Source organism: Lissotriton helveticus, chromosome 4_1 (genome assembly GCF_964261635.1).
Source record: "Lissotriton helveticus chromosome 4_1, aLisHel1.1, whole genome shotgun sequence".
Classification (NCBI taxonomy): Eukaryota; Metazoa; Chordata; class Amphibia; order Caudata; family Salamandridae; genus Lissotriton; species Lissotriton helveticus.
In genome coordinates, this window is record NC_136063.1 from 1,488,652,069 (window position 1) to 1,488,667,834 (window position 15,766).

The 15,766-nt window shown below is 41.6% G+C and overlaps 1 long non-coding RNA gene across 1 annotated transcript in view; it reads right to left on the minus strand.

The window, feature by feature from the left end:
- Positions 1–4,402: 4,402 nt before the first annotated feature.
- The window catches only part of LOC144829193 (uncharacterized), an 88,808-nt gene continuing 77,444 nt past the window's right edge, over positions 4,403–15,766 (minus strand). The window contains exon 3 of the long non-coding RNA XR_013610606.1: positions 4,403–10,198. This is a non-coding gene — a long non-coding RNA (uncharacterized LOC144829193). The remainder of the gene's footprint in view (positions 10,199–15,766) is intronic.

Consider the following 15,766-nt stretch of genomic DNA (forward strand, 5'->3'; position numbering starts at 1 on the left):
ATCGGCCATTCAGTCAGAGTGCATTAATCATCAAATCCATTGGTTTATATTTGCATAACTCATATGCTCACTATGGGCATTATTTAGAGTTTGACAGATAGGATACTGCAATACAAAGTGATGGATAGCCCGTCCGCTGTTATAGTTGTGTCATAGTCTACATTGCACTTGAAATAAAGCACACGGGACATTCACCACATTTTTGCTAGAGTATCCTATCTGGCAAAGTCTAAAAAAGGCACTATATATTTTCAAAAGGACTTTCCTCACTCCAGCACTGCGCTGTCACCATTCACCTTGTACCGTGCCCTTGATGTTTATAAATATGTTGTTCTTGCTTTTGCTAGTCCTTTGAAACAATACGAGCTACTAATGCCCAAATGTATTTATTTTGTCATGTGTCCAGAAAGTAGTTGTCCAGACATTAAGCAGTTGCCCAGGCAATAAGCTATAGTTGATTTATGGTTCATATTTTTCATTATTCACTTGTGGTTAAGCCATACAAAACATTCTTGCTTTAAAAACAGCTAGTTTAGAACACTATTTTGTGGAGTATAACATTCCTCTTTGGGGGTCATTTAGAAAATATGCATTTACATATCAATAGAAGACACATTATGAAACACAAATCTCAAAGACGAGCAGGTTCAAACATTTACTCAGAAGAAAAAGGGATCGAAACGTGAGTAGTGCTATAAAAAAACTAAATAAATAAAATCCAAAATATCCCAAGTTGACGGATAGTGCGGAGGTGTCGCAAATATACACTGCACAACTGTCATTGGATTCCAATTAAACTTAACAAGACAGCCCTAACTATTCTTTTGCAAGAGAATGCTACAATCACCTTTGAGCAATGATGGAAATGATATTTGGAGAAAGACCCCAGAAGAAATCAGTATACATCTAATTTCAGACATATGTGGAACACATTTTTTGGTTACATTGGGACTAGTTGAGATTAACACAAATAAACTCTTTGAGGCAACCTCCGATCAAGATGTAGACACTTATATGTCTACACTCAACTACTATATATTTACTAAAATGATCATTCCGTTGCACCCCTAATGTTGCTTCCACACCTGCATGATGCTTTTTGAAACCCCTCTATATGCTCTATTTTATGTGCACATTGCTTAGGGCGGTTCTGCTTCTGTTTTCCCACTTGACCCCTCTTTGGTACAGTTTGCACAACACCAATGTAGCTTTTATATCTCTACATGGTCTTCTTTCTCCACTCCTTGCCATAATATTCTTCATGAAAATATTACATTTACAGATTGAATAGTGCAAACATATTTCAGAATTCTGCTTGAATAACAACCCTGTGTATATGTATATTCTCGCCCTTCTCTGTAACCTGGACATACACAGTATTCTGGCATCCCTTGGAGTTTAGTATGCACTGTAGAAAACTGTCAAATATTTAAATAAATACCAATGGGCTTAGACCAACGTAGGTCCACGAGGGTTGGATCCAAGGAAGATTTTCAAGATGGCCACTAACTATTTATGTAAATGAGTTCCATGTAGATTATTTTTATTTTAAGATAAATCTGCTTTATTGAGAAATAACAATCGTACAAAAACGGCTATTAAAAAAATATTCAGATATAAGTTTTAGGAAACACAAAATGTTACATAAGAAGAGAAGCTATTTAACGTTTTCTGAAGACTTTGAGGTAAAAAGGGAAGTAGGGGAAGAAAAAAGGGGAGGGACTTTTAGAAGAGCAATTTGTAAAAGTTCATTTAATAGAATAAGAAAAAATAAAAGGAACAATGTTAAACCCTTCATTGCACCCGTCGGCCAACGGCCATTGCGAGCGCTACCTCCGTAGTGCTGCGCTTGTCCTTTGGCCGACGCGGCCCCGCCCACTCAATAAAACTGTCACACCAAAATTGCCGCCGCGGTTAAGCGGCTATAAGCAACTAACAATAATATTGATAAACAATTGCAGAGAAATAAGCAGAGAAATAAACATCTTGTGGCAGTTTCAAGTCTGATGAAATACACTTAATATAATTATGAACAGCAGTATCTAAACATGAAGATAAAGGTAACCAATATAATATTCTGTTTACAGATGGACTATACAAGGACGCAAAATCAGTAACTCATATACTTGATGCTTAGTAACCAGATGAGGTTTGGCTGTGTTCCAGAGCTGGGAAATACCAGCACGGCAGGGTGAGATTTTTACCCGGTCCACTAAGTATCTCTTTTCTTGCACCCTAGTTTGTAAAGATATCACTTCATACAATAGTTGTCACATACTGTAAGTAACAAGTGCCATCATTGCCCAAGTTAATGCCTATTAAGTAAGAAAAGGCCAGGATTCAAACTCCATCCATCCATCTGTTGAAAGCAGTGAGAAATGTATACACTGAGGGGCATATTTACAATATTTTGGCGTAGGACTACGCTGTAAGCCTTCTAGCTGGGATGCCCAACATCAAAAGTAAAAGGCAGGAATGTGCCGTACCTACAAGATACAGTGCATTCCTGTCCTTTTTGCAAACGCTGGTGCACAAACTGCAGCCAAACGCTAACGCAGGCACCCGTGCACCATGATGCAAGTGTGCCTGTGTTGCTGGCATGATTGTTTTTGTGCAGGAAGGGACACTTTCCTGCACAAAATCAATCAAAGGAGGCGTTTTCCTCATTTTTTGTGTGCTGTAGAATGCAGTGCACGTGTAGAGAGGGGAAAATTCCCCACACCCTATTCAAAATAGGCCTGGCCCTGTGGGATAGGGTCCCTGGGGCCATAATTGGCTCAGGGAAGGGCGGCCACATGGCCCCCTTCCCCGAATAAATGGAAAAATGTTAAATTAAAAAAAGACCAGCAAGTCACCGGAGGCTCCGTCCCCTTTCTCTACCACTCTGTAAATGCACTTCCTGGCACACTTCTTGTTGGGTGAATGAAGTCACTTTGGCTCCAGATGGTCCTTGGGGGGCAACTATCCTCTCTTGAGGTATTCAATGTTCCACCACTCCGTCAATGGCACAGGAGAAGCTGTACATCTCTGGCTGCGCCACCTTGCCTCCACTCTACACCCCCCAGCCATTCTTGGGGTGCATGTATCACCGCCATTGTGCAAGCTTTCTCTCCGGCTGCACCTCTCCTACTCCTGGGCATGTCTCCCTACTAATGGAACCTGGAGGAATCTGTAAAACCACTCTTCTCAGCATGGTCTCCTAACCTCACCCTTCAGCTATTTTTAGGCCTAGGACCCGACACAAGAGCACAAAAGTCGCAGTTGCACTAAGCCCCGCAACCTTCTCTGCAGTACCACTCCTCCTTCAGTGCAGATAGGAAGGAAGTGTCAACTTCTAATTTTGACCCAAGGTGAGCAGCCAGAGATGCTGTAAGGCATAGGCAGAGTGAGTTCTGGCCCAGGTCCCCAGCCTTTCAGGGGCCCTCCTGATACAGCTAGCTCTGTTCTGCAGAGAGTCTTGCCCAGATGGCCTTTAATAATTCTTATATAGATTGTTTTCAATACTGTTTTCCTTTAATTTATGTTAATGTGGGTGGAGTGCGAGAGTCTCTTATAGACATTTTGCAGAGAAATGTTGTGTTTATGTTTCATGCAACATCCATAAAAAAAGTTTCTTTTTGGTCACAGCAGGACCTCACATATGGGAAGTGGGAGGGTGTCACAGAGATAATTTGCAGTAACATTTGTGAACTGCTGCTTTCTTACAATATTAAAAACACGTCACTATTCCTAAATATTAGATGTAAACACATTTAGAATTTGGACAAGTGCGTCTGTGCACAGTAAGTAAACTGGCAAAAGAGGGTATGAAAGAGTTTAAATTGGATCACAAATTCAGAGCTGTTCCGAACAGAGCCCTCAAAATACGTTTGGCCTAAGGCCCCCAAAATCCTTAAAATGTCCCTGGAAGCAGATACTTTGCATGTAATCTCCTGAGCCCTCACCCGACTTGGATGCAGTGATCTTCTTCAGGATCGTTCATGGAACCAGTAGGCATGACGAGCTTTCAGCTACATGGATTATTCAACTGCCATCCTTACCGCGTTCCAGTAGATGGGTGGTGTTACTTCTTGTTTCTGCTCATGTTTCCTTTCGCTCGGTTTGATCTTTCTTTTTTTTGCAGTTTTATACACTGCTATCTCGATTTGAAAGTATTGGAGATCTTTACATTAGCACTTTACACAAGAATACATTTATTTTCGTGTGTTTTTTTAGCAGAGAGCAAGATTGAAAAAATAACAAAGCACTCATTTACAAGTTGAGGCCAAAAATATAAAATAAAATACTCTGCTCATCAGATTAGGCTGCGCACTTTCTTTGTTCTTGTCCTCATAATGTTTTAAAGTGCTACAATGCCTTCTTGCTAGGCTAAAGTTTATAAGTGATAAAAGATGTAATACAATTTCAATTTCAAAAGCTTTATTCGACAGTGAGTTATAAAAGCACATACAATACAAACCACTATCAAAATACACAATAAATAGTACATAGACAATACACAGAATAAAACAGTATTAAATTTCATTTGGTTATTGTCGAATAAGAAAAGCTAGTTAAAATTCATATATAATACAGTAAAAATGTATCCATCAAATAAAGACAGTATTAATATCAATGGGCATAGTAACTAGCTAGCAGCAAATGGCAATAAAGTGCGTGTACGAATGATCCAGGCCGACCTTAAAAATGTGGCTACGGCAATAGCGATATATGGAGAGCAATCTAATCGTAGTATCCTTAGAGCTTCTAAATGCCTCAAAATGCCCAGGGAAGAACAAATAGGTCTCAACCATTTGCGACGTGGGGCAACATATAAGGGGCATACAAAAAATAAATGGGCTATAAACTCTACCATGTCTAAACAATTATGACATTTTTCATCTAGAGAGGGCGCCCATTTATGAGTAAAAGCTTTAACTGGTAAGGTACCAACCCTGAATTGAAAATACAATTTTCGATCTGGGGGGGCTCTCAATTATGTCCCAGTATGCTTCACAGGATGGCCAAAATCTATGGTCTAAAAAACGGCCTGTCAAGTTAGTATTCATACCGGACCGGTAGGATGATATCAGGACCATTTCCCAGTATTTTTCTTTCAATTGTTTTTTTGTAGGGAAGGTTGCTGTATCTGGTTCATCCCATAGTAGCCTTAAATCCAGCTTTAGCAAAAGAGACCTAAGTTCTTTTAGCCACTAGATTTTTCGAAAGCGATCTGCCAAAATCACATGCTTCAAACCCCGTACCTAGTGTGTAATTTCAGGGGTGGTCCAGATTCGCCTCCAATACAAAAGTGGGCATAGCCTGGCTATGTCTACCACATTTTTTCTGCCTAGATCTAATAAAAGTGGAACCATAGGTGTGCTTTGGGGAACACCAACTAGACTACGTAGGAATTTATTCTCAGCTTTTGCAAGGTGACTCAAGTTATTAAATCCCCATAACTCTGCTCCATAGATGGCATAGCTTATCACTTTTTGATGTTATATATCTCCAAGGCTGGAATAATTGGTTTTGTGAGAGAGGATTTATGTTTAGAGGATAAAATACCTACAAGCTTGTGGAATTTTAAGATGGCCATATCAGTGTGGCTTTTCCATCCCATGTTACTCTGGAGCAAAATGCCTAGGTAGGTGAAAGCATCCACCTGCTCTAGGGGAGTGTCGTTCAGGAGGATTCTACCTTTGAAGGGTTTATGCTGGTTCAGGGACATCAACTTAATTTTTGTGGTATTGATCTCAAGCCCAAGCAGATGGCAAAATTCCCCAAAGGCGTTGACAGCCTTCTGCAGGCCACTAGGGTTCCGGGAGACGATCAAGGTGTCGTCCGTGAACATGAGGACAGGTACACAAACCCCAGCTATAACAGGGGCATCAGTAGGGGATCTGGAAAGATGGTCCACTATTCCATTGATGTATAAGGAAAACAGGGTGGGGGCCAAAACACAGCCATGCCGAACACCACGTTCGACAGGGAATGAATCGGTGACCTCACACTGTGTCCCCCATCTGATCCTAGCAAAATTGCTCTCATGTAAGTGGACGAGGAGGGTCAATAACTCAGGGGCCATCCCCAATTCAGCAAGGACTCTCCAGAGTTTGCAACGTGGGACCAAATCGAAAGCCGATTTCAAGACGACAAATACAGCGTAAAGTGTCCCTTTAGACAAGACCACATTCCTCCAATAAATTGTAATGAAGCAAAAGACTTGATCAATGGAACTAGTGCAAGAGCGAAAGCCAGCTTGAAATGGGGATAGTATATTATATTCCTCTACCCACGACTGTACTTTATTTTGAACTAAATGACCCATAAGTTTTTGAGCTGAATCTATTGGGCTGATGGGCCTGTAGTTGCTGGGGAGGGATTTGTCTCCCTTTTTAAATACTGGGATTATTTCTGCTCCCTTCCACGAGAATGGAATGGGAGCACCCTTAGCCACTAAATTAGCTAACAAAGCAAAATACTGGCACCAGGTCGGTCTATCGCTTAAAAAAACATTGGCAGGGATACCATCCATGCCTGGGGCTCTGCCCCTTGACACACAATCTAGTGCTAAACTAACATCTTTAGTAGTAAAGAGCTGTCTTTGATAAAAGATAGAAGGGGGTAAGGGGTAATCCTCCTCTATCGGGCTACAGGCATACTGGGGCTTAAAAAATTCTAACCACTGGGAGTGGGCAACATTATTTTGAGGAGGTTCTGCCAGTCCACCCCTGTCCCATTTAACAATATTCCAAAATGTCTTGGAATCTTTAACTTCACAAGCATGTTTCAGATCCCGCCACCTATTTTGGTCCCACTCTCTTTTTGCAACCCTCTGGATGTATCTATAGGAGTCCCTTGCCTCCCTCACTCTAGCGGCATTCTTAGACCTTAGTTCCACACTCAATTTACGGCGGGCTAGTTTACAGGTTTCGTTATACCACCTAGCCGTATGGGTGTTTGTACCTCTATTATCCGTTTGTGATTCTTTTAGAAAGAAGGATTTTAGCCTAGAGCAGAGATGGTTGTGTGCCTCTAACATGATTTGGGGAAAATCCGGGCCACTGGTTTGGGTATTTAATTGGGACAGTTCGCTCACGACTTCCGCTTTAAGCGCATCCAATTTTACTGGGTTTTCGATAAATGTATTCCATTTAACATGGCGCATATTGTTTAAGGCAACGATGTCAAATGTGGACATCCCTCCCCTCGATGGCTCATCTCTATTCCCCTTTAGAGTTAGAAATGTAGAACAAAGGTTGTTATGGTCACTTTCCAGTCGGGGTTTAATAACCATGTCCACTAGGCTATGCCATAATCTTATGTCCACCAACAAGTAATCTATGCGGCTGCTGTTACGTCCATTATCAAATGTGTTTGCTCCCTGATGATCTGAAGGGGTTCGCCTGTTTGCTGCTCTAAGGCCTCTTTCTAGGCACATAGCTTTTAATTGAATTGCGGCAGCTGACCATCTTTTTATCGCTGGAACTTCAAGTTTAGGGATTCCCCATCTGTAATCCTGGTCTGCAGATAGATCCTGGTTTTCTTGGCCAAGTGGTTCATAAGTAGTGTTAAAATCCCTGCCCACGATCGGGACCATGTGGTCTGGAAGAGCCTCTAGCTGGGAGTCAAGATCGACTATTACCTCAGAGGTATGCCCCCCAATTATTCACCTAGCATAAACGTTAAAAATAGCCACCCAGCGATCATGGCTCCATTCAAGCCTGACCGTCAAAATATCTTTTTCAGGGTACCCGATTTGCTGAACTTTGCAACGTAAGCTCTGACGGACCCAAATTATCAAACCACCTGCAGGACGGCCTTTTGGTTTTTTGGTTGCGGGGATGTAAAAATTAAGAAATCCTACACGGAAGACGGGGACCACTGACCAAGACTCCTGAAAAAGGCAAATGTCATGCTGGTCTATGAATCTACACCATTCCGGGGACAGTAGTTTGTTTCCAATTCCTGCAATATTCCATGAGAGCAGAGACAAATTTTCTTTAGTTTGCAAGGTTGTACTATTATTTAAAGGCCTCTCTATACTTGCTAAAATGTCACTCTCCCTCTCTAGAATTTGCCCTACAGTGGTAGGTTTTGGGATTGGTGTGCTTACCGAGTTTCTATTCTTTATACAACCTCCTAGATCTGTAATGGGATTCAAACATTCCACTAAGGGGATATTAGATTCTTGGGTGATCCCATTACTAGTCAGAAGGCTAGCCAAGGGACGGGCAGATGGTATGTTATCTAGGTAGATACCCACATTACCTTGCACCCGAGAATCATTAGCTCGGGCGCTCGATAATGTATTTCTCAATGGGTTACTAGTGACAGCCTGTAGTCAGTCGTATTCCTCCATATCGGTCAGGGCTCCAAAACGATTCCTCAGGCCGATTCCATCAAACAGGGTTGGGGTCACCCTCCCATATGGCAGGCATGCAAGTGAACAATTTGACCTGGACCTCCTGGTACTCCTTAAACACCAAGTCCTATCATAGAAAAATTCTAAAGTTAATGGTATTATTGCAGAGCCCCTTTGTTGGGGAGGGAGTAAATTTGCCAACACTTCAGTTAACACTTGAGGACTAGAAAAGTTCATGGCTATACAATCCCCCAAAATCTTTTCTTATGGTGTCTCACCCATGACACCCTCTGGCCATTATAATTTCCCTAGCTAATTGCTGGCTGCCCCTTTCAGATATCTTCATGTTCTTGATCAGCCAATGCAATGCTTTATCGATTAATGTGGCTGCTGATTCCACTTGGCCTGGTCCCAGAAGAGGGGCGTTAGCCAGGACAAGTACTAATGGGAGGGCCTCTGGTATGAACTGGAAGGCCGCTTTCTCTTGGAGGGGTTTATGTATGTCTGAGGAGGCAACTGGTCGGGTAGCAAGAGGGGCCCCTTTCTCTGCGTTTACAAGCTCGCCATTGTGTTTTGGGGCAACAGTTTCAGGAGCTAGATCCTGGATGGATAATCCATCAGAAACAGAGGGAAAATGAGTTGTACCCTTAGTTAAAAGCATCTGTGGATCCCGCCCCATCGACATAGGTAGCTGCCCAGCGTTCTCCTGAGGTGCTGTGCTAATATTAAGGAAGAAACATTTGACGGGGGAATCGGACCACTATTTTGCTCCAAAGCTATGACCCTTTCTTCAATGGTGGTTAATCTGATCATGATTGGAGCCAGAGTTGAGTCTAGTTTCTCTTTAAATGTTACCGAGAGGGAGTTGGATATGTCCTCTAAAGAAGGCTGGTTAGTGGGGAGTGATTGTTTAGTCGATTTAGACTTTGATTTAGGGTGTCTTACCACCTTCTGTTGTTTCACCTTACTAAGGGGAACCAGACTGCCCGCTCTAGTACATCTCCTCCTGATCGACACAGGCGGCGGAGAGATACAGAATGGGGCATCTTCAATGCGACCTGAGGGAGATACATTTTGGGACTGGTCATGACAACTCATAGATGTACAGGGTGCCTCAACCAAATCTATCAAATCCAGTGGTAGCCCTGGGGTTGGAGTTAATGGCTGAGAATTAATACCCTCTGGGATGTCATGAACCATAGTAGTAACAGTGCGTCCTGGGTCCATAGAAAGCCGCCTTTCAGTTCTTTTGATTTCCTCAGTAAGCAAGCTAGTCACTTTCACTAGATATGAGTCCAGGGTTGCCCCTCCCCTCAATTGAGTTTTTGTCCATCAGTTCTCTTCTTTCCCATAGTTGCTTGTCAAGTGAAATAAAATAGAACAGTCCCTTTCCTCAGAACAGATGTTAGAGGGGGGGCCCAGCCCGGTCTCCTATGGCCCCTGACGGCCACAGACGGTCCCGCCCTTGTCCCGGCCTTCTCCCGGCACCGCCCACGCGCGTCTCGCGGGGCGGGAGGCGTTCCTAGTTTTTAAAGCGCCTCCGGGCGCGTCGGGAGCATCACTGGTGCGCCGGGGCAGCTGGGAGATGTACTTCCCGCTGCTGGTGCGTCCGGCGTGTGGTGGAACTACTGCCGTTGCCCTCACGGTGTGGAATGCAGAGAGGACTGTTGCCGTTGCCCTCACGGCGGGAATACAGGGAAGACTGTGCCTTTGCCCTCACGGCGGAAATGCAGGTAAGACTGTGCCGTTGCCCTCACGGCAGAAATGCAGGGAAGCCTGTGCCTTTGCCCTCACGGCAGAAATGCAGGTAAGACTGTGCCGTTGACCTCACGGCGTAGAAAGTGCTGTGACCTGTAATACATAAATGCACTGATGACTAAATTAATGAAATATAGGTGACTAAATATATGAATACATGAATAGATATACTGGTATTATTGCACACATTTCATTCCATTACCTGTTAGGAGGCCGAGTGGAATTATGAGAGTCAGCGGCTGCGATGTTTATCACAGAATTATGGATTTATTGCACATGTCACATAATGCACCATCTAATAAGTAATTTGCAGATTTCACCAAAGAAAAAGTCGAATTTCTAGCACAAATGTTACAAAAAAACGACTACATGTGGTGCCTTAAAATGGCAGACCCTTTTCATAGGCTAATCTATCACTTTTTAGTTGTTGATCTAGGTGTTAAATTATAACATATATTGCTGGATGTTAAAACGACAAAATAGCAAAATCATACTACCACAGAATGTGCCACATATCGCATAATTTGCCTGTTATTGCCGTATAATTTAGTTAATCTTCTTCATAAATCGGTCCTACATTGACACATAATTCTAGTGATCCCGGATACATCGATGCATACTAAAAGTTTGAAAGAAGCCATTGTAGCGTTTTTATAACAGCTGAATGAGAAAGGTAGGCGCACCCTCATACCTCCTCTCTTTCGGTGACACTCCATCAGAGATCTAAAGTAGTGCTGAGTTTTCTTCTATACTATAGCTCATGCCAACCTCTCTACGACCACCAGACACATTGTAAATGTATTATTAAAGCTCGTGAAGGATTTCCTTCTACATTTAGTCAGCCAATGTGATAGACTATCACAGCCAGCGTTTCCTGTTGAAATTACCTAACAATAAGGCTCTGCCTAAAATGTGAGAGCGATAGATTTTCCCTGACAGCCTGAATACATTTAAGCCCATTATTATTCAGGTAGATGATTTCTGCATGAGGTCCAGCAACCTCCCATTCAGGGCTGGAATAGTCTGTCAATTACCCTCCTGACGTGTGTGTGGCCTAATCTGATGAGCAGAGTATATTATTTTATATTCTGGGCCTCAACTTGTAAATAATGGCTTTCTTTTTTTTTTTTTTTCTCTCTGCATTGGGGAAAGTTCAAAAGGTGAACGTCAATCTTATTTTGTTAGAGCTCACCCAAAATAGAAATTATTTATTAACAGATAGAATGGGCATGCTTAGTTCAACCAGGCTTTATGTCTTATATTTCAGATGCGTATTAGTGCTGTAGCATGTCTGAATATGTAAAAAAAAAAAAAAAAAGGAGAAAGAAAGGGAAAAATTGAGGAGAAGGCAGAAAACAAGTAATTCTGCTCCAAATAATGAGCATGTGCACCTTTTTGCCTCAGGCCTCCACACACAATTTAGCCAGAGAGCCAGGGCTGATCATGATTTAGCTTTTGACATCTCCTGCCTCCAGGCCAAGAGAGACTAATACAGATTTCTGACTGTTGGCTGGCGGTGAAAAAAAGGGAGAGAAGGGCCTTTTATTGACTAAATGATAAAGAGGTTTGTAATGATAAATAACAGTCATTTTATTGTGGAATTCCCAGAAAAGATGCATTCTGCAGTGTCCAAAAGCTGCCTAAAAGCAGAGGCTAAGTCCCGGCAGAGATGCTAGCCAGTCTACCTCCAGCATCAATGCGCAGAAATACAGTCAAAATTGCAATTTATGCCACCCCGTGCTCTTAAGGCAGGATGAATATGAAATGGCGCATAATCACCACCGTTGCGCTGCTGGTTGCCACTTTGGGGATTAGCTCGAGGCGGCTCGCGGGCTTGTCTGTCAAAGATGTGCGTCTAATACAACGCTGGATGGGCGGGGCCAGCGCGCGCCTTGAAAATCCGGGCCCGCGTTGATCGATAGTTTAATTGTAAACAGTGGGAGCAATAATGGATAATTCAGCCAAAGCCGTCCATTATGAGGACGGTTGTTTAGAATTGAGCCTTCAAAATTAAACAACAGTTTTAAATCATTATTTACATTTGTACAGCGCTTAGTCAGTTAGCTAAATTCTCTCTAGAATGCTGGCGTGACAACAGGGTAACATCCGTGACAGCTGTATACACACAACCGTAAACGTCACTTCACAACTTCATACATGCCCCTGCCTTGTTTTTTCCCATCACTGAGATAAGAAAGGTTTACGTAATGCCTACTGTCAATTCCAAGCCTATGTGGATAATTCTAAAAGGAATAATTTACGTGACCAATCTTAAAATGCTTAAATTTTATATCGAATTTTGTTTTTTTGAACCTGTCTTCCTTTTTGAATCTACGTAATTACTTCTTCTTCAGTACTGTATTTCATCATAAAAAGTAATGGCTACTGTTAACTAATGTTAAGCTATACAATATTAATGATAATGAAACTAAGGCTCTCTATTCGAAATGTAATATTATATGCCATCACCATCTGTCGTTTGTCATAGAAACGTAATATTTAATGCAATAAATATATTTACACCGAGGAAATAATAATTTAAGAAGTATCTACACATCTCTTCTGAGCATGCTCATTTTGGAAATTGGAAAACAGATGTTATGATAGTAAAATTGTGGATAGTTAGCAGGCAACCTGCCGGGTTTTATTTTAATCTGATTTCACAATTCAACAACTGTTTCTCAATCATAGTTTCCAAATTCCTTATAAGCCTGGCAAAGAGATGGCGGTGTCTTAAATTCAAGGTTTTCTTGAGTACATCATGGCAAAGCTTGTAACCCACTTTGAAATGTAAATTTTCATCGCATCCAAAATCTAGGGAACATTAATTAAAGGTGACTGAACTTGCTTTCATTTGATTTGTAGGACAGCATCAGCACAATGTTCCAGGTTTTATTTGCTTCGCAAGCAATAGTGAAATGAAGTTAGGCTTATCAGATATGATGATGTCATTTTTGATTAGGATGTCCACATTCACATCATAGATGATTCATTGGGATTTGTACATCTGTTCAGAGTTGAACAGCATCTTGTCTGCATTCAAATGCTATCAAAATTAGCTTTACACAGTCCTAGTTTTTTTCTATCTTTGTGTTCCTAGCTACACTAAACTGCACTACCAACGTCTCATCTGACAAAAAAGTGATAATTGGTGTTAAAAAAGAGTGGGAAAGATTCAAATGTTCATTTTTGGGAGATTTTTCTTGGGAAGAAGACGTTTTTGTTCAAACGGTTATGGTACATCAGTCCTAACGTTTAACAGATGTACACAACTTATTTAACATAAACACAATCTATGTGCTGCTCCGTACAAATTACAACAAAACAATCACCTATTCAAAATGCCTCTTCTCCTGTCTTTTAGTGGGATGTTGCCAAGCTAGTACAAATAATTTCCTGGTTGACAACATATTGGTCACTTAGCTGGTTATCTCTGAACTTTATGAAATGCATGTTCTGTAATTTCAGTCAAGTATCCTGATGCTTTCCAATTTAAGAACAATGCTTGAATATTTGGATAGAATGCAATGCTGTCAGTTATTATCACCCAATGTGTATCATAAAGACCAAACAAGATCCTTTACTTTACAAACTGTAAATTACATGATATGCAATTGGAATGTCTTAAAATACATTTATGGTCATAATTGTCATTAGTGGTGGACAAAATTCCATATCACCAAGCAAAATATGTGTCATACAATTTGGCTGTATGGGGCAATCAAACATTTGATGAATCTCCAAATTTTGAAAAATCCTATAGTCATTTTCAGAAATGTTCAAATCATATAAATATAGCACACTTTTAGGCCAGCATTCTGTAAAAGAGTCAATGGTAGGGAACAGTAAGGGTGGGCGGGATCTATGGATCTGTATGTAAATTGCAGATGTAATAAGTGGGCCCAACTGCTGGCACTTGTTTGCTGTTCATGGGACTCCAACCCGACATCATTGGGTACTGTCCAGTTAGCCCTTTATTTTTAGGTCGAGCCTAGACAACGCTTGCGCTGTCAGGATGATCTATTGTATGTACTTTGGATGCTTTTTCTCCTCCCATTACTTTTGATTTGTCAAGGTGGTTGTCTTGTAAAAATCCTTTCTTGCTACTGGGTAATTTGGGCCCTTGGTCCCTCCTTTTTCCAAGTTGATCACTCCCCTGGGGCATCGAACCAGAACTTTTAGGCTTCCAAGTGTCCCACTGTAACATCTGATTAGGGACTGATTTTCCCTTTCTCTAAGAGCATTTGACCAGAGCTCTAGATGTTTTCAGTGCTCCGAGGTTCGTTTCTGTTAACAGGGCGGTAAATCATGTTCTTTTCCTGTTACATTTGCTGGGCATTCGAAGATCAAGGTCAAATGTTCGAGGCTGTATTCCAAGGGCACCTGTTTCGGGCCCCCAAAGAGATTTGTGACCACATATTCTCTACTATTACAATTGATAACGAATATTACCCCAATTTAAGATGGCGGCTGCATGTCATGTGCGATGACATCATTAACGTCATGCATCATAACAAGACCATCTTGTTTTCAAAAGGTCCTCATTGCTTCAACAGTCCACCAGCAATATGGCCACCAGTCATTGGATAATGATGTAGCTCCCCATCCTTGGGGTCACACGCCCTGCTTGGGCGAGAGCTGAGGTCCGCAGACAGGGCCATCCCACCCAATGCAGGAGCTCACTGCACTTCTTGTATACCGGACTGAGGTTTGCATAGGAAAGCAACATGTTCGTCGTGGGTTTCTCCCCTTTATTTCTGATACACTTGTGCTGCCAGCCAATTGCTTCCCTCTTCAAGGGTTGTAGGTAACGGATTCCCGCTCTGTGGCTACTCGCCCCCCCCCCGCTCCATTGTGCCTCTTTGTCAGAGCTGCCCCTTTCCCGTGGATTGCATTATATTTATTTTACAGCTGGGGACATGAAATGTAATTGGTTGCGGAAAGTGTCCTTGGGTCCGCTGCATTTATGGACTCCATTTTTAAAATCCAGCACCTGAGGTTCATAGCCATCTGCGTTTAAGCTTCTCATTTAAATCTGTGCTAGACTGAAGAGAATTTCGTTTGAATTCACTTCCACATACTAGGGAATTAAAAAAATGTCCAGCAGTAGAATCCAAGATAATATTTTTTCTTTAGATCTCACCAAAATGCCACTTTTGTGCCAGAGACTTGTTTGTGCTTTCGTCATTATAGCACTTTTGCATCGTTTGGAGCAAAGGTCATTTTGCATTGGTAAGTTGGGGTAAATGTTGTTTTTGTTTTTGTTTTCAAATTTGGTTTTGCACCTACATGTGTGTGAAAAACTGCCCTACACAGGTGTAAATGTATGTAAAAATGCGAATATGCATGCACAAAAACTTTATCTGCAACTGTTCCAACACAGTTCTAATGTAAAAATGTTGAACATTAACAGTGCTTCACGTTTGAGTACATTAATGATAATTAACAATAACTCATAAACGATTACGCTTGTATTTATTCCTAACACATAGTCATTGGGTGTCTTTTAAATTATTGACAGAAAAGGATTAATATTGTGCTTTGATAGATGACGAGTGAAATACATTAAAGTCAGCCATAAGCAAACCAAATGCCCTTCAAATTGTAATAAAAAAAAAAACAGTGCCACAAAAAAAAAGTTGCTTTATTTTCCAGTAGAGC